Genomic DNA, 20,818 nt, shown 5'->3' on the forward strand with positions numbered 1-20,818 from the left:
CAGTGTTCGTACCATTTCTTTGATATTTATTTGTTTCGTCCTGTAAATGATGTGAGGAGACAATTTGTAGACTTTCTAGCTTTTCCACTGAAGCGAGTCAGACGACTTCACAGACAAACCACAGAAACATGAAATATCACCTCAGACGTCCTTATTAGTGTTGAGTTGGACAGTAAACACAAAGTCTAAACTTAGTCCCAAGTCTTAAATTTAGAGCTCTCCAGCTAAAGTAATTTTAACATCAGAGTGATAATATATGAATTTAACCAAAACGATGGATGCTTTTTAAAGTTTAAATGTAACCCGAGGTTTAATGTATTTTTCCTAGAATATTTCCTCTAGACTTACTAATTCTGATTTTTATTTTAATTTTATTTTATCTCTAATGGCTCTGATCGGCCGTCACAGACTTGTAGGTTGTTTTTTCGGTTCGTGGAAAGCCGAGATGTTATGGCTCATATTCAGAATATGAATGATATTTTAATCTCTGTTTACTTTCTGCTCTGATATAAAACTAAAGCGACTAAAAAAAGAGGTTTCATGGTGTGTTTGAGTTGTCTGTGAAGCCGTGCAGAGTTCTGACGTCGGAGGTTTGATGGAGTCAGAACTTCTCCCGGACTCCACTACGTTTGTCTCAAGTCAGGCTCCGGTCCGACTCGAGTCCGGCTCGCCTGCTCGAGCCCGGCTCGCCTGCTCGAGCCCGGCTCGCCTGCTCGAGCCCGGCTCGCCTGCTCGAGTCCGGCTCGCCTGCCTCTCTCTAACTTCGGTGGGGAGATTTGAACTTTTTGATCAGTTTTCTGGGAAAACTTCACCTGCGCTGCGAGTTGTTTCGCCCCCTTCTGGGTGCTTTTTTGTCAGAAGGGCTTTGGTTCGCAGTCGTCCTGTCAGGGAGCTCCTGAGATTCGCCAGGGGCCACTAAAGGCTGGTGGGCAGAGACCCCTCACCCTCCCCTGCTACCAATGATCGGGGGGGAGGGGTCATTTCCTCTTCTGCAGACTGATCTAATAGAAACAACAACTTCCACCCTCGATAATAAAAACAAAAACCTGTTTCCGTATCGACACACGCCATCATCACACTGCAGTGATTTACATCTCCTACCAGATTTTGCCAAAATGCACGGAGCGAGAGGCGTTTCTTAACAAACAGACACCTGAAGCATTCGTTACGTTTCTTTCTTTCCTTCGGTTTTGATAATAGAGACGGACGGTGAGATGATTTTATAGGAAATCCATAGGAGGCTGTGGGCGGTGTCCATCCTGAGCTCCACAGCTCCATGCCGTTGTTATGATGCTTCTGGTCTTGTATGGTAACTTATCTGACTAGATCAACAGCATGGGATCTTTCTGTAGTTAGTCCTGTGTGTGTTCCTCTCCCCAGTCTCAGTAGGAAGGCTGTACTTCATTGCTAAGTGCTCTACAATAGATCTCTTGGTGATTATAATTTCATAAAGAAGCAAAACCTGCAGAAAGTGTATCCTGCTGAAACTAACTTGATCCTCTCTTTAGCAATGACGTCTATATTTGTAGTTCACATATATGCCTGTTCGAATACAATATCTTGACAGTTGTTATATTTATGTTGTGTAATAAATGTCGTGCTGGGTTTTTACTTTTGTTTTATCTAACTTTTTATTTTACATTGTATTTTTTTCTCTTGGAGGCACAGTGGGAGGCTTTATGCACAGGCATGGAAATGTAAAAGATGTATTATTTTTGGTTTGTTTGTACTGTAACAACTCGTTCTTGTTCTGGAGCTTCTGACAGTTTTGGTCTCTGGCTGCTCGACACCTGCCCTGAATCTCTCTTGTGTTATTGTGCCTCTCTTTCTTTTTCTTTCTTATTTTTTAAATCATTCTTTCTCTGTTGGTCAGCTCAGCCGGGAGTTGCTGCCACAGCTCTGCTTGTAACCCCGATAGTCTGATTATGTTTATTGATTTTAATATCAAAATAATAAAACCATTAGCACCCCATCCTGACTCGTGTGTGGTGATTGGTTAGTAAAACTGTGAACATGGGGACTGAGATGAAGAAAATAATGAAAAAAGAAGAATTGTATGGCGACCACGTTTCATAATAAAAGTCAATAAATGGTTAAATTATAGCCTGTTGGTACGTATGGTAGTATACTTGGTCCAAAAAAACACATTATGGGATGTACAAAAAAGTTATACTATACAATGTTGATTTTTGTCAAAAATGGTCAAATTTTTAAATGCTTCAAATGGGTAAATTATAGTCTGTTGATACATGTGGTAGTATAGTTTGTCCAAAAATAGCTTAAAAAAACCCAACAAAAAACATATTTTGGGATGTCCAAAAATGACCCCCTCAATAAAAAGTCATACTATAGTATGACTTTTTATTGAAATTTATTCAATAAAAGGTCATACTAAATCATGTGAAAAGGTGACCTTTTCACATGAAAGCAACATTGAAATAAATCTGTGAAGCATTCAGAAAACAATGTTTAATCCCTGTGATTCTCCACTTTGTTCCCCCTGACGGTTCCTCTCCTCCTTCTCTGTCTCCCTCTACCTCTTCTCTGTGTTCAGACACCAGCTTTAGAAATATCATACTTCATATCTGAAATAAAGGCATTATTGTTTTTTTAGCCTCAGTTTAAATCAAGTGTGCTGCAGACATGAAAGGGTTACTGTCCTGAAAGCTGTTATCCAATCACATGTTTTTGCTGTTGTCTCTAGGCAGACAAACATTAACGTTCCTCCCTTTCTGTCGGGGCACCAGTTAATACACAGCTACATGCTGTCAAAGTGCAGAGTCAGCACTATTTTATCATGAAGAACTTGTTTTAAACTTGGACTTGATTAATATAAATATAGAGAGAGTTTTAATGTTTATTTCTAAAATGAATATATTACCACTCTGTTGTTTAAGTGGCATTACTTTGACTGAAGAGCAGATATAACCATATATTAACACAATGTATCCATATTTATATCCATATATTCTTATATATATACTGGTTGGTCCCATAGGGGGGCAGCTCGGTTCATTCAGTACGTGTGTAAGTGTGTGAATGCTTCAGGGGTTATTAGATTTAAGAAATATATACATAGTAATGTGTAATATTCAACTCAAAATGCATCTTTAAAACAACAAAAAGGAAAGAAAGGAGCAAGGACTCAAATAAAGAGAATAAATGAAAACAGCAGGAAGCCAGACGTCTCCAAAAAAATCTTTCCAGCTTCATTACTAACATACATTTTATTTAACTGATGAGAAAAATAATTTGTAATCATTGATAAACAGCAGGAACAGGCAGTAAACTATTATAACTCTTAATAAAGCCTAAAATATAAATATCAGATGATGAAACTTTATAAAAGATTATAGATCACAGAGGCCATTTATTGTTAAAATCATCAGAATTATGGAAAGTGTTCTCTATTATCTCCATGAAAAAGAAAATACCAAATAAATCATCACACAAGTAAATTATGACAAATATAAAGAAACAGACAACTTGTGAAATAATTAAAGAAATTTATTAAATTCATTGCAGACATTATTATGTTATTTCAACATACATTTTCACAACAACATTACTTTGTTGAATATTATTTTTATTTCATTAAAATTATTTTTTATTAAAAATGTAACAGTCTGGTTTTATTTCATGACTGCATTGTTCCCAGTGACACTTTAATTTATAAACCAAAACATATGAAGCTGAAGGAACCAAATATCTGATCTCATCATAAAGAATATGTGTAATCTAATCTTATTAATGTTATCAATGAAATGTCAGAAAATAGTGAAAAATCTCTGTTATAAATCCCCACAGCACACACACATGAATTCAAAAGTCTTGTATAATAATAATAATAATAATAATAATAAACCAACACGTTTAAATATGAGTAAATATAAGTTTATGACCATATATGACTATGAAAAGCATTAAATATTCATATTTGAAAAGCCAGAACTGTTTGGCATGTTTTGATGCGATATATTAACTCAAATGAAGAAAGATGTTTTTACTCCTGAAAGTAGATTTGAATGATTCAACACAACATTAAAGTTTAAAGGTGTATTTTCACTGGAGTTGATTCCAGTCAGATCTCATTTATATTATCTTACCTATGAAATGTGAAAAATAATAAAACATTGCCTGTTATAATTTCCCACAGCCCAAACAGATCAATTCAAATGTCTTGTTTTAATAAACCGACAGTCTCTCTATGTTTAAATATCAGTAAATATAAGTTTATGAGCAATAAAAGATTAAATCTTTAAACTGGAGAAGCTGGAACCAGCAGATATTTGACATTTGAGCTTGTAAAATGACTAAACTGATTATTTGACTATAAAAACAGCAGCAACGAGTCGATTAATCAGCTAATTGTTGCAGCTCTATTCTCACACATCACACAAAGACTCTGACCCCTTTTCCACCAGAGCCGGTTTCAGGCCGGTGCCCAATTGAAAACAGTTCTTTGGTTTTCCACCGCCAAAGAACCAGTTCCCAGCCGGGAAAACTGGTTCCACTACGGCACCAACTGTCTGCTGGTGTTGAACTGTGAACTGCTTATATCAGGGGCTGGGGGCGGGGCTGGGGGCGGGGCTATCTGACCAACAAGACCAACTCGGCCCGTTGAGAGACACCAACTAAAACGTGTTTCATTCATTTATTTGATTTGTTTAACTGCAATGTGATTGATACGGGCCAGCTAGTGGGCTAATGTTAGCGGGTGATTGCTAGCGTGCTAGCGTTAGCTAACAACAAAGTCCAACATTAGCATGTTACGTTGAGTGTTAATCAGAATGTATTGGGCGTCCATAGTGATCTAGATGAGCAGCAGATGTGCTGTAGAGACATGTAGTCTGTTGTTGTTATACTGGCTGAGAGGACGGAGACATACAGACGTTAACAGAGACGTAATGACCAGGCTCTCTGTGGAAAAGAAAACAGGTTCAGAGCTGGTTCACAAGTGGAACCAACTGTGAACCAGCACTAGCACCGGCTCCAAACGCTCCTGAAACTGCTTTGGTCCAAAAGGGGTATCTGAGTAAAGAAACACATTTTTCTGATTCACAGCAAATCTAAATTAAAGCTCCACCTTTCTGGTCTTCTTCTTCTCCTTGTGGAAGGCTTTTCCATCTGCCTGCTTCCTAAAGCTCAGTGTGACGTCGTCATTCACCCCCTGGGCCTTCAGCTTCTGTTTGAACTGATAAACATTATTACTCACACAGAGAGATTACATTCTGCATTCTTCTTTACATTTCATCCTCTGGAAGCTCTTTTTCAGGCTTTTGTTAGGGATTCATAAAAATGAGCAATTATCTGCATTACGACCAAGAACAAATGTTGACAGAGACACATCCACAGAGACACAATCACAGACACATTCACATCCACAGAGACACATCCACAGAGACACATTCACATCCACAGAGACACATCCACCGAGACACATTCACATCCACAGAGACACATCCACAGAGACACATCCACAAAGACACATTCACAGAGACACATCCACAGATAACACACAGAGACACATTCACAGAGACACATTCACAGAGACACATTCACAGAGACACATTCACAGAGACACATCCACAGAGACACAATCACAGAGACACAATCACAGACACATTCACATCCACAGAGACACATCCACAGAGACACATTCACAGATAACACACAGAGACACATCCACAGAGACACAATCACAAAGACACATTCACATCCACAGAGACACAATCACAGAGACACATCCACAGAGACACAATCACAAAGACACATTCACATCCACAGAGACACAATCACAGAGACACATCCACAGAGACGAAATCACAGAGACACATCTACAGAGACACATCCACAGACACATCCACAGAGACACAATCACAGAGACACATTCACAGAGACACATCCACAGAGACACATTCACAGAGACACATTCACAGAGACACATCCACAGAGACACATCCACAGACACATCCACAGAGACACATCCACAGAGACACATTCACAGATAACACACAGAGACACATCCACAGAGACACAATCACAGAAAGACATCCACAGAGACACGTCCACAGACACATTCACATCCACAGAGACACATCCACAGAGACACATTCACAGAGACACATCCACAGAAACACATCCACAGAGACACAATCACAGAGACACAATCACAGAGACACATCCACAGAGACACATCCACAGAGACACATTCACAGAGACACATTCACAGAGACACATTCACAGAGACACATCCACAGAGACACAATCACAGAGACACAATCACAGAGACACATTCACAGAGACACAATCACAGAGACACATCCACAGAGACACATTCACAGAGACACATTCACAGAGACACAATCACAGAGACACATTCACATCCGCAGAGACACAATCACAGAGACACATTCACATCCACAGAGACACATTCACAAAGACACATCCACAGAGGCACATTCACATAGACACATCCACAGAGACACATCCACAGAGACACAATCACAGAGACACATTCACAGAGACACATCCACAGAGACACAATCACAGAGACACGTCCACAGAGACACATTCACAGAGACACATTCACAGAGACACATCCACAGAGACACATCCACAGACACAATCACAGAGACACATTCACATCCACAGAGACACAATCACAGAGACACATTCACATCCACAGAGACACATTCACATCCACAGAGACACAATCACAGAGACACATCTACAGAGACACATCCACAGACACATCCACAGAGACACATCCACAGAGACACAATCACAGAGACACATCTACAGAGACACATCCACAGACACATCCACAGAGACGCAATCACAGAGAAACATTCACAGAGACACATCCACAGAGACACATCCACAGAGACACAATCACAGAGACACATTCACATCCACAGAGACACAATCACAGAGACACATTCACATCCACAGAGACACATTCACATCCACAGAGACACAATCACAGAGACACAATCACAGAGACACATCTATAGAGACACATCCACAGACACATCCACAGAGACACAATCACAGAGACACATTCACATCCACAGAGACACATCCACAGAGACACAATCACAGAGACACATCCACAGATACACATTCACACAGACACATCCACAGAGACACATCCACAGAGACACATTCACAGAGACACATCCACAGAAACACAATCACAGAGACACATCCACAGAGACACATCCACAGAGACACAATCACAGAGACACATCCACAGAGACACATCCACAGAGACACATCCACAGAGACACAATTACAGAGAAACATTCACAGAGACACAATCACAGAGACACATTCACAGAGACACAATCACAGAGACACATTCACATCCACAGAGACACATTCACAGAGACACATCCACAGAGACACAATTACAGAGAAACATTCACAGAGACACATTCACAGAGACACATCCACAGAGACACAATCACAGAGACACATTCACAGAGACACATTCACAGAGACACAATCACAGAGACACATTCACATCCACAGAGACACATTCACAGAGACACAATCACAGAGACACATCCACAGAGACACATTCACATTCACAGAGACACATTCACAGAGACACATCCACAGAGACACATTCACAGAGACACAATCACAGAGACACATTCACATCCACAGAGACACATTCACAGAGACACAATCACAGAGACACATCCACAGAGACACATTCACATTCACAGAGACACATTCACAGAGACACATCCACAGAGACACATCCACAGAGACACAATCACAGAGACACAATCACAGAGACACATTCACAGAGACACATTCACAGAGACACATCCACAGAGACACATTCACAGAGACACATCCACAGAGACACAATCACAGAGACACATTCACAGAGACACAATCACAGAGACACATTCACAGAGACACAATCACAGAGACACATCCACAGAGACACATTCACATCCACAGAGACACATTCACAGAGACACAATCACAGAGACACATTCACATCCACAGAGACACATTCACAGAGACACATCCACAGAGGCACATTCACATAGACACATCCACAGAGACACAATCACAGAGACACATTCACAGAGACACATCCACAGAGACACATCCACAGAGACACAATCACAGAGACACATCCACAGAGACACATTCACAGAGACACAATCATAGAGACACATCCACAGAGACACATCCACAGAGACACAATCACAGAGACACATTCACATCCACAGAGACACAATCACAGAGACACATTCACATCCACAGAGACACATTCACATCCACAGAGACACAATCACAGAGACACATCTACAGAGATACATCCACAGACACATCCACAGAGACACATCCACAGAGACACAATCACAGAGACACAATCACAGAGACACATCCACAGAGACACATTCACAGAGAAACATTCACAGAGACACATTCACAGAGACACAATCACAGAGACACATTCACATCCACAGAGACACATACACAGAGACACAATCACAGAGACACATTCACAGAGACACAATCACAGAGACACACATTCACAGAGACACATTCACATCCACAGAGACACATACACAGAGACACAATCACAGAGACACATTCACAGAGACACAATCACAGAGACACATCCACAGAGACACATCCACAGAGACACATTCACAGAGACACATTCACAGAGACACATCCACAGAGACACATCCACAGAGACACAATCACAGAGACACATCCACAGAGACACATCCCTAGAGACACATCCACAGAGACACATCCGAGGCCATGGCCCAGGAGGAGACAGGCACTGACAAACACTAGATATGAGATAGAAGATTGGCTGTTAGCTTGTTTTCCTTCCACAGAGCACCAAGAGGTTTAGGACTCAGCCTGTGTCCATCAAGGGCGGGCTGAGTTTAAACTCATGGGGCCGCCCAACAGTTTTGACCAATCAGACATTTGTACATTCACATTATCAAACTTTGTGTCACAGTAAGTCAGCATCCGCTCTCTGTGAGGTGGTGACAGCTAACTGCAGACTGTGATTTCTGATCAGATGAAGGTCTGTCAACATGATTCACTCTTTCACTACTGGCTTAATAAATAGTTTAAAGGAAATTACTCTGTTCTTTCTGTTCTTTCTGTCCTGTTCTGTTCTGTGCTGTTATTTCAGTTCTGTTCTGTTCTGTCCTGTTCTGTTCTGCAAAAGATGAAAGGCTTAAGTTTGTGACTAGTTTGTCTCTTTATCTGTTTCTTTTACTGCTTTCATGTGAATTCACTCTCTGAGGGTCAATAAAGTTTCATCTTGATGCTTCCAAAAGTCATTTGTTTGCTCAGTTTTTGCATAAAATGTGAATAAAAAGCAGATTTACCTGCTTCAGCATTGCCTCCATCACAGCAGGGTCGTTGGGGTCCACAGAGCTCCTCAGCCTCAGTCTGAACACTTGCTTTGAAGGGACTTTAAAGAGACAATAAAACATGATCAGTTGAGAGATTTCTGCTCTGATAATAATCAGCATCCTGTTGATATAAAGTGTCCTCAGTTAGTTTTGTCCTGCCTGTGGTCAGTTTAGAGCTATACTGCAGGCCGCCACCAGGGGGCGTTCAGGGCTTTATCAGTCAGGTAGAAGCAGTTACTTCCTCCATCTGTTCATATTCTCACATTGAAGTCAACACAAACTGATTATCTGCAGTTGGTCACACTGCACGCTAACATCAGCATCCTGAGTGTTCACATTTAGTGTCATTTGATGCTAAAGTAAACCTAAATCTGATATAAATACTGTTTGAATCAGGGTGATCACTCACCTGGACCGTAGCAGATGAATGGAAACTTCCAGGCACAGGTTTCATCCCGCCATCTTCCAGAGGAGCTGAAATCTGCTGCTGCACAAGCCTCCGTCCCCCCGTAGTTATCAGGTTGCCCTGGCAACCAGTGTCTGAACGAGGAGCTGCTTCCATCGGACCACTTCCAGGAGTCTCTGAAAAGGCCGATCCAGGCTGCTGTAGATGTTGGAACCATCTCATAGACCTTCTGGTTCTCTGTCTGGTCTCTCACACTGGCCAGGTCTGTGTGGTGTTCTCTGCAGTAGCTCTGGGCCTCGGTCCAGGTCATTTTAACGTCAGTGAGGACAAAAGTCACATCCAGCCCTGAACATAGAGCAGAGAGAAATGCTGTGCAGAGGCAACATAACACACAACACTGATGCAAACTTTATATTTGAGTTTTTCTGCGTCTGAATATTTCTCTCAGCAGTCTGATGTTTCTTAATGAATGTCAGCATGAAGCTGAAGTCACCGTGGAGCTGTGTGCATATCAACTCCTTCTCTTGCAGCCCTGTTGACTGAGACAGTGACGTGGGATAAAGCTGTTAATGATGGAGCTCTTTATAGAAACAGAGAAATGAAGGCAGGACTCATCTGCTTTAAATGAGCTTCATGTAACTGGAGACAGAGAGGCAAAGAGCAGCAGAGAAGGGGAGAGGTCAACAAGCTCAACTGCTCTGTTTTACCTTCACTCATCAATATTCTCACCTCTCACATCACAGCACACCGCCTGTTTGTTGAGTGTGCATCTGACATCGAACCATAGTCCATCAGACCTCATCACTGTGCAGTGTTCAACACCTCCTCCATTGTTTGGTTCTCCAGTATTCCATGGTCTGAACTCCTCCTGTGGTCTGTAGAAGCTTGTGTCTGACAGTGACCACTTCAGGCTCATGACATCATCATCGTACAGTCCGATCCAGGCGATCTGAAACACATATTTGCATTAATAATAATATTCATGTGTCCATATGAACAGTGAAACAGGTTCTGCTTCCTGTAATAATTGCTGCTGTTTATACAGAAAGAGGAAAGTGAACTCACAGAGGAAACTGCTGCTCTTTCTGCCTTTTTCTTCAGGATCTCAGCTTCCTCATTGCTGTCTATAGTGGCCAGGTCTGTGTATTTCTCTCTGCAGTAACTTTGTGCTTCAGTAAAGTTCTTCTCTTCAGAAATTAAATGGTACTGACGTCCAGCACGCAGGCCTGTAGAGACACCCATGAATACTGGTCACAGTTATGCTGTAAAGAACTTTTATACATGTTTTTACCGTTTCATGAAAAATATATAATAATAATTAATTAATAAAATAATATATATCAAGTTTTAATATAATGTAAAACAGCATTAAAATATATTATTTAATAAAATAAAACATAAAATAAGATATAATGTAACATAATAATATATAATATAATATGTTTTAAGATAATAATATAAAATACAACATGAAAATATATAATTTAATAAAATTTAACATTATATAAGTTTTAACATAATATATAATACAGTATAATATATAATATAATACGTTTTTATATAATAATTTAAAACATAACATAATTTATATATAATACAACAACATATCACATAATATAATAATATATAATATAATAAAGTAATATATAATATAATAATATATAACATAATAATATATAACATAATAATATATAACATAATATAATAATATACAATATAATAATATAATAATATATACTATAATAATATACAATATAATAATATATAATACAATAATATCTAACAGTAGTTGGTATGCTGAGAGATTTTGTGACAACCACACACTATTAATGCAGTATACAACAATACAAAACGTTATTAATTCATGTTTAATTTCCTGTATTATTGCTGTGTGCGTCTCATTTCCCCATACAGAGGCACATTCTATACTAGCCTCAGAATAACTAGTTTTAAAACTTGTCCTCAAAGGGAACCCAGTAGTTTCACCGTATTATTCACAGCTTTCCAGACCAGATTATTTTAAATTATAATGAAATAGTTTTGATGAACACGTTGTGATTCACTAGAGCGTGTTCATTTTACAGCCCTCTTCCCTTCAGATCAACAGCAGCATGGTGACAGAGAAACGTTCCTCTCTGTCTGTCAGAGAGAAAAAAAAGAGACTCTGACTGGAAGACAGCCAGCAGCCACTTCACACATGCCTGATATACACACTGATATAATATATAATATCATGTGTTTTAATATAACTGCACAACGTTTCACACTGAAATATTGTTCTTTTCACTTATTCTGCATTTCAGAAACAGGACAAATTTATACAACACATCTTCATCTTTTAAACCTTTTTGGCTTCTGACCTCGAACAAAAAATCTGCATGTACAATAATAAATAATATATAGTATGACAAAGTGTTTTGGTTCAGATCTACCAGTTTGATTAGTGCAGTTTTCAAGTGAAGCCCAGCAGTGAAAAACAGAGACTGAGCACATTTTAACTGATTTATCTCTAAAACATTTCTCAGAACAATTAGAGATGTGACTGATTCCTGCTTTTTAAAAAGGAGATCAGCTCAGTGTGTGTTTGGGTTTAAGAGGCACTTTGACAAAGATCAGAGGACTCAGTTTATAAATGACGTCCTCCGAGCTGGACTGGAACAATAGAAAGGAGCGTCTGACACGGTGAAGGTGGCGGGGCCCTGAGACCTGAGGCCCCGGGACCACAGCTCTTTATCCAGCCATGTATGATGTCATCACCATCAACCAGTCTGCTCTAGTCTCTACATCAGTTATAATGTAACTGAAGGGCATCATAAAAGAGTTGTGATAAGAGCTCTGCAGCCACAATGATACATCAATGTAGTGTGAATATAAAAGAAGAGAAAGACTTGCCTGGTGCAGCCATGAGGAGCAGAAAAACCACCATCATCTTGATTTCTCTCTGGCTTCATGAGAGGGTGACCCTTCAGACTCGCTGCTGCCGCTGGAATGGACGGACGGTGTGCAATCCCTGAGTACTATTCAAACTACTGTGTACAATCCCTATTCAAAGTACATGGTCCGATCAGACGCAGCAATCGTTTGCATCTTGAGAAAACAACAGGCAAATTTGGCACAATTACCTTAACAAATGTGATCTCTTGTGCGTCACGCTGCTTGTTGTTTCTCTGCATGTGGCGGCACGACAGTTTACAGGAATACAACATGTATTCAGAGCCTTTAATGCAGTAAAAGTACTCAAACTACACTGTGAAAGTACTACACTACAAGTAAAAGTGCTGCATTTAAACCTTATTGAAGTAAAAGTATATATCAGCAAATTAAACTAAGAGAGGACAGGTTTCTTGATTAAAATTAAATACTTTTAGGTGTTGGGGATCAACTTTAACGTAGATCCTGCTCTTTTTATTTTCAAACTTGCTGATAATATGACATATAAATATTTATGTTCTTTACTAAGAACTTTGTTGTTTAATAAGAATAACAATGATGAGAGTTTCCTGTTAAAGCAGACTGCAGTGGAGAGAAAGGGAGGGAACCACAGCAAGACAACAGATGAGAACCTGTGGGCCTCCACCTGCAGAGTGAGGCCTGAGGGTCTGGAGCAGAGTGAGTCTGGCAGTAGGTGAAGGAGGGTACCTGACCCCTGACCCCTGACACCTGACCCCTTGTGTGTCTTTTTTGGTCCTAGTATTTCTTTTTAGCCGCTTCGGAAAGTCAATGTTTCTGATCCTCACAAGTAATTGAAGACATTTTTCTGTTTTATGAGGTAGTGACAGATATAGAGAGTGGAAGGGGGATTCATGCAGGTAAATTTCCCAAAACGTTCCTAATTAGTGGGATTGGAAGCTCCAGCGGCTGCAAAGCATCATGGGTACTACTATAAGTAATACAGTTTCCCTAATAACTCTTTGCTGGAAGGAGATATCATAGACTTGTCATATATCAGAGTGAATGTTATGATCCATACTGTCAGATATAGTTCACCACTACCAGTTTGAAATAAAAAGTAAACCCCTCCAACACCATGACTGAAGGGTGTGTTTCTGGGAGTGGCTACCTGTGCTGCCTACCTGTTCCACCTCTTTAACTGCACCATCATTGTTTGAAGTTGCACTGACTCCGTCATTCCTGCTTTAACTAAATGGGTAAGTTTAAATCTTAAGATTCAATATATGAAACTGATTGAAAATGAAGAGAAGTTTTAGAGGAAAGTTGTTTGTGCTGGTCAGGATCCTTCAGCATGCCATGAGGCCTGGAGGATTAGCATTAGCAGCTAACACAGCTGACAGTCATTATCCCTCCATTTTAGCCTTTGTGTTGCCAGCAGTTAGCAGCGAATCTTACTGATGTTTTGTTCTTTTTCTGGTGGTGGTGGACAACTTGGCAGCAAATTATAATGTTGTACAACTGGTTAATTTAGACTTGTTTGGGCCAAATTAACAGCTAATGTTAATAGTTTTCAACTGGTTAATATAGACTTGTTTGGGCCAAATTAGCAGCTAATTATAATGTTGTACAGCTGTTTAATATAGACTTGTTCTGGCCAAATTAACAGCTAATATTAATATTGTACAAATGGTTAACGTAGACTTGTTTGGGCCAAATTGGCAGCTAATTATAATGTTGTACAGCTGTTTAATATAGACTTGTTCTGGCCAAATTAACAGCTAATATTAATATTGTACAACTGGTTAACATAGACTTGTTTGGGCCAAATTAGCAGCTAATATTAATATTATACAACTGCTTAACAAACATTTGTTCTGACCAAATTAGCAGCTAATATTAATATTGTACAACTGGTTAACATATACTTGTTTGGGACAAAATTAACAGCTAATATAAATGTTGTACAATTGGTTAACATACACCTGTTTTGACCACATTTGGCAGCTAATTTTTTGTTGTATTCCAGAAGGAGAGGAACAAGAAAGTCACTCATGAAGCCAAGTTTTTGATCCAGTTGATGTCCTCTGACTAATTGGATACAATCCTGGAGCTCCTTCTGTTTCGGACAGCCATCCTAGGACCTCCTTCTGTGAAGCATCTCATAGTAAGAAACTAATATATTAACTCATACACATGCTCTACATTTCTCTACATTTCTCTACATTTCTCTACATTTCTCGGTGTATTGCTCATAATCTGTTTTGGGGACCTCTGTCTCAACATACTGCTATTGTGTTTTATCACAAGTTTTACTCAACACAAGGTTTTTGAAAATGTCTATATTTCCATCTGTTTCTGATTGACGCATTGCTTACGCTGTTTTTGGGACCTCTGTCTCAACGTTTTTTCGACAAATGGCTATATTTCTATCAGCATCTGTTGCTGATTGATGCATTGCTCTTGATCTGCTTTGGGGACCTCGGTCTTCACATACTACTATTGTGTTTTATCGCCAGTTCTCAACCATGACTCAGCACTTTTATACCACTGTCACCATTTAAATCAGTATCTGTCTCTGATTGATGCTCTGTTCTCAAGCTATTCTGGGAACATCTGTCTCTACATGCTACTATCTACATACCACATCCTGCTATTGTGTTTTGTCACAAGTTCTATTCAACCATGACACAAGGTTTTCAACAAATGTCTATATTTCCATCTGTTTCTGATTGATGCACTGCTTACGCTGTTTTTGGGACCTCTGTCTCCACATACTATTGTGATATCCCCAGTATTCCTTAACCATGACTCAGTACTTTTGAACAACTGCCTACATTTTCATCAGTTGCTCATCTGTCTCTTCATGCTACTATCATGTTTTTCACCAGTGCTACTCAACTACATTTTGCAACTGCTTTCATTTACATCAGTTTCTCCACATTTGTGATTGGTGTGTTGCTCATACGCTGTTTTTGGGACATCTGTGTCCACATACTGCTATTGTGGGTTATTTTTTTTTACTGCTTTCTCAACCATGGCTTAGCACTTTTGGACAACTGCCGACATTTCCATCAGTATCTGTTTCTGATTGATTCATTGCCCTCAAGCTGTTTTGGGGACCTGTCTCCACATACTACTATTGTGTTTTTATCGCCAGTTCTCAATCGTGACTCAGCACTTGTATACCACATTTACATCAGTATCTGTTTCTGATTGATGCATTGCTCTCAAGCTATTCTGGAACCTCTGTCTCTACATGCTACTTCCTACATATGACATCTTCCTATTGTGTTTTGTCACAAGTTCTATTCAACCATAATGCATGGTTTTAGACAACTGCTTTCATTAGTTTCTCTCCATTTCTGATGTATGTGTTGCTGATGAGCTGTTTTGGGGATATCTGTCTCTACATACTGCTATTATGTTTTTTTTTTTTTTTTTACCATTTCTCAACCATGACTCAGCACTTTTGAACAGCCTACATTTCCCTCAGAATCTGTTGCTGATTGATGCATTGCTTACGCTGTTTTTGGGAACTCTTTCTCCACATACTATTTGTCATAAGTTCTACTCGACTATAATGCATTTTAGACAACTGCCTATATTTAAATCTGTCTGATTAATGCATTGCTCTTACGTCTCACTACATGCTACTATCTACATACAACATCTTGTTTTTGTGTTTTCACAAGTTCTATTCAACCATAATGCATGGTTTTAGACAGCTGCTTTCATTTACATCAGTTTCTCTCCATGTGTGATTGCTGTGTTGCTCATGAGCTGTTTTTGGGACATCTGTCCATTTCTGATTGATGTTGCTCAACTCTCTATATACTTCTATTGTGTTTTATCACCAGTTCTTAACCATGATGCAAGGTTTTAGACAACTGCCCATATTTGCATCAGTATCTCTGTTTGTGGTTGATGCATTGCTCTGTTAATTTGGACCTCTGTCTCCACATTTTATCATCAGTTCTCCTCAAACATGCACTTTTACTTCAACTTTCTTGCCCTTTTCAAGCCACCACGGCAGTGTAGTGTCAGCTCTTCAATAATTAATATTTCAAACTTCTTAAATATTGGTATTCACTTATTCAAACTATTCCAAGGTTTGTTGCTGTTCAGCAATTGCAATATCTTGTTTTAACTTAATGTTACTACTGTGGTGGACAAAATGTTGAATTTTAAAAGGGGAGGAACTAGAAGGTGAGTCATGAAGTCCTCTGACCTGTTGGATACAATCTTGGAGCTCCTGTGTGGTACAGCCATCCTAGGACCTCGCCTTCTTCTATGCAGCATGTCATAGTAGGTCTAAAGACTAAATATAGCAACGAATAGTGTTGACATTGTTCAATTTGAACTAAGTGTGTGGTGGACAAACGGCAGCTAATATTAAAACTATGGTTGGTTGGTTTGTATAGCCCCTGTTATGGCCAAAGTTAGCAGCTAAAATGTGCATTGTGTAATTGCTTAACATGGAATTGTCATGGCCTAATTTAGCAGCTAATGTTAACTTTGTATTTTTGGTTAGTATAGTGCCTTTTAATGGCAGAAGGTACCAGCTAATATTAACTTTGTATATTTGGTTAGTATAGTGCCTTTTAATGGCAGAAGGTACCAGCTAATATTAACTTTCTATATTTGGTTAGTATAGTGCCTTTTAATGGCAGAAGGTACCAGCTAATGTTAACTTTTATTTTTATCCCTTCCTATGAATCGCCACCTTAACGTGGTGGAGGGGTTTGTGAGCCCTGATGATCCTGGGGGCCGTGTGGTCCCAGGGGAGGGGCCAGACTAAGAGCGATTCAAACCCCATAGATGCAGTTCCAAGGCAGCTGGAGAAACCTGCCAGAGGGACGTCAAGGCACCTGGATCCAGACCGGGACGGGAGCTCACCTGGTGGCCAGGCCTTGGCCCCTGGGACCTGGCTCCAGTTCATCTTAAAAAGTGGCAAACTCTTGCATCCGCACTTTATTTTCTTTTGTTCATGCAGTTTGTCTTAAGTCCATTCATATCCTTTCTTCCACACATTATACAGTCATGGAAACAATACTAGACCACCTTGTTTTCTTCAATTTCTTCATTTTAATGCCTGGTACAACTATAGGTTCATTTGTTTGGATAAATATAATGACAACAAAAATGGCTGATACGAGTTTAATGTAAGAGCTGATATCTAGACATTTAACATGGTTTTCTTGGTAATGATTTTGGTTATTATCAATAAAACCATGTTAAATGTCTAGATATCAGCTCCAACTCCAACGCTGCTCTGCTGGGGAGCATTTACCTCAGATCCTTTGGTCAATTTGTGTCTATTTTGATAATTTTGTGTCCTTTTTTGGTCATTTTTACATCTATAGTCATGGAAACATTCTTGATAATAACCAAAATCATGATCAATAAAAACATGGAAAATGTCTAGATATTAACTCTTAAATTAAACTCTTATCAGCTATTGTTATTATATGTGTCCAAACACATGTATCTGTAGTTGTACCAAGCATTAAAATTAACAAGAAATTGAAGAAAAAGGTGATCTGACATTTTTTTTCCATGACTGTACGTGAATGGGTTCTGTTTCAAACATTTAGTTAAGTACTAATAATTTACAGGACACATAGATTGTGTTTCATATACACATTATCTATTTGACCGTGACAGGGTCTCTTGTTGTAGCGTGCACAATAAGCAACTTTTGTACAGTCTGTTCCTAAACTTTTCTTTCTTTTGAGCTCACCAGTGTCTGATTCCACCCACCAGACTGGTTCCTGGCTGTCTGCTGGCCAAAGGTTGAAACCTGGAGCAGGAGAAGTTTTATATTGGACTCTACCACTCTTCACCATGTCTGGGGGAGCTTCTTTCATTGTTTAGGTATGTTTGTTGGTTCTTGATTTACATTATATGAAGTATTTTCATTCTTTGTTAATGTTTAAATAAACTCAACATTTGTTGAGTAAGGATTTTGTTCTGATTGTTGTTCATAGTTTAATTGGTAATGTTTGGATTCATCAGCCAGTCTATATAGGTTCCCTTAGTTTCTTCTTTGTTAGGTCAGTTGTGTTTATTAAGTTCTGTTTAGTTGACCTCTTTTACAGGCCCAGAACTTTATTTTCTTTGGTAAAATGTTTAATCTGCTTATTTTTTGAGTAAATGACTCCTCGTACCTAACTGACCAAAACCTGGTGGTGGTGGACAACTTGGCAGCAAATTATAATGTTGGACATCTGTTTAACATAGACTTGTTCTGGCCAAATTAACAGCTAATATTAATATTATACAACTGGTTAACATAGACTTGTTCTGGCCAAATTAACAGCTAATATTAATATTATACAACTGGTTAACATAGACTTGTTTGGGCCAAATTAACAGCTAACATTAATATTATACAACTGGTTAACATAGACTTGTTTGGGCCAAATTAACAGCTAACATTAATATTATACAACTGGTTAACATAGACTTGTTTGGGCCAAATTAGCAGCTAATATTAATATCATACAACTGGTTAACATAGACTTGTTTGGGCCAAATTGGCAGCTAATATTGATATTGTACAACTGGTTAACATAGACTGGTTCTGGCCAAACTAACAGCTAATATTAAACAGCTGGTTAACATAGACTTGTTTGGGCCAAATTAGCAGCTACATTTACATTTAGTCATTTAGCAGACCCTTTTTTACAGGAATAAAAAGGGGAACAAAATGGGAAGCTAATATTAATGTACAACTGTTTTATATCGGTTCACTTTGTTTGTTCTTTGTTAGGTCAGTTGTGTTTACTGTGAGTAAGTTCTGTTTAGTTGACCTCTTTTACGGGCCCAGAACTTTATTTTATTTGGTAAAATGTTTCATTTGCTTATTTTTTGGAGTAAATAATGACTCCTCATGCCTAACTGACCAAGACCTTTGGCAAGTTTTTCTTGTATGTACAAGATAAACTTGGTCAACAATGCCTGAAAATGTTTTTTTCTCACCTTGCCTTTCAGGGTTTCCATAGCTGATGGCATTTAACATTTCTTTTGCTTAGACTTGTTAGGGCTGTTATGTTACTTGATTTCAATAAATGGGATTAACATCAATTTTTCCATGTTGTCGGCATGTTTTTTCTTATTTCATTCACTTCTTGTGTCCATAAACAATTTCTTTTGCTGATTTTCTGGATTTTTATTTAACATTTGAATGAAAACTTGACTATAGAGTGTCAGGCTTCTTTTGTCCATATTTCCTCACCAAGTAATTTAACTAACTCTCCAACAACTGATGAGTATTCATGTTGGCTTTGTCGCAATACCATTTCATCTTAACCTTAAATAACATTGTTGTTAAATCCACTGACAACTAGTTAATCATTGTAGAAATTCAGCCCAGAAAGCTTTACATAACCCAACAACCTGGGGCCGTGTGAGGTCAGGAGGTACTTTGGGATGTTTCAGCTGAACAAGGACAGGAGGTCAACTGGACATGAATCTCCCCAGTGTGGATCCATTTAGGCACTGAGGCGGCCTCCAGGTTCCTGAAGTTGGTCTGGGACTGGAATGTTCCCAGTTCAGATCCTCCCGTTGGTGGAAAGAGTCATAAGATGCTTCTGAGCTGCAAGATGCTGGTAAAATGTTAATGAAACCCAACAGAAAGGAGGGAAAGACAACATGTTGAAAGAAGTTAAAGACTGGTTTTCTGATCTGTTCAATTATAATTGATTCTTGTCTAATTAGTGATTACTTCAATTTGAAGCAATACAATACTAGGCTACTCATTGACCAGCAAAGGGATTAGACCACACACCAAAGGCCATGTTTGTTTAATTGGCAATTGCATCTATCGCCATCAAACATACGAGAAAATAATTGGTTGGATTCGTCTTAGAATCTAATGGTGGAAGAAGTATTCCAATCCTTCACTGCAGTAAAAGTATGAATACCACACTGTGAAATTACTCCACTACAAGTAAAAGTCCTTCATTCAAAACTTAAGTTAAACTACTAAAGTATCAGGATCAAAATGTACTCAGGAGCATCTTATTGTCATCAAAGCTGCCAAAGATGTAATCACACGTCAGTTTTATTACAAAGATGTGATTTTCATTAAGAAAACAAAGAG

At 38.9% G+C, this 20,818-nt stretch overlaps 1 long non-coding RNA gene across 1 annotated transcript; it reads left to right on the forward strand.

The window, feature by feature from the left end:
- Positions 1-17,967: 17,967 nt before the first annotated feature.
- Positions 17,968-19,800, forward strand: LOC131987074 (uncharacterized). Its single transcript, XR_009395731.1, has 2 exons — positions 17,968-18,588; positions 19,708-19,800. It is a non-coding gene; the product is annotated as an uncharacterized LOC131987074 (long non-coding RNA).
- Positions 19,801-20,818: the final 1,018 nt, after the last annotated feature.

The sequence above is a fragment of the Centropristis striata genome, chromosome 15 (assembly GCF_030273125.1).
Source record: "Centropristis striata isolate RG_2023a ecotype Rhode Island chromosome 15, C.striata_1.0, whole genome shotgun sequence".
Classification (NCBI taxonomy): Eukaryota; Metazoa; Chordata; class Actinopteri; order Perciformes; family Serranidae; genus Centropristis; species Centropristis striata.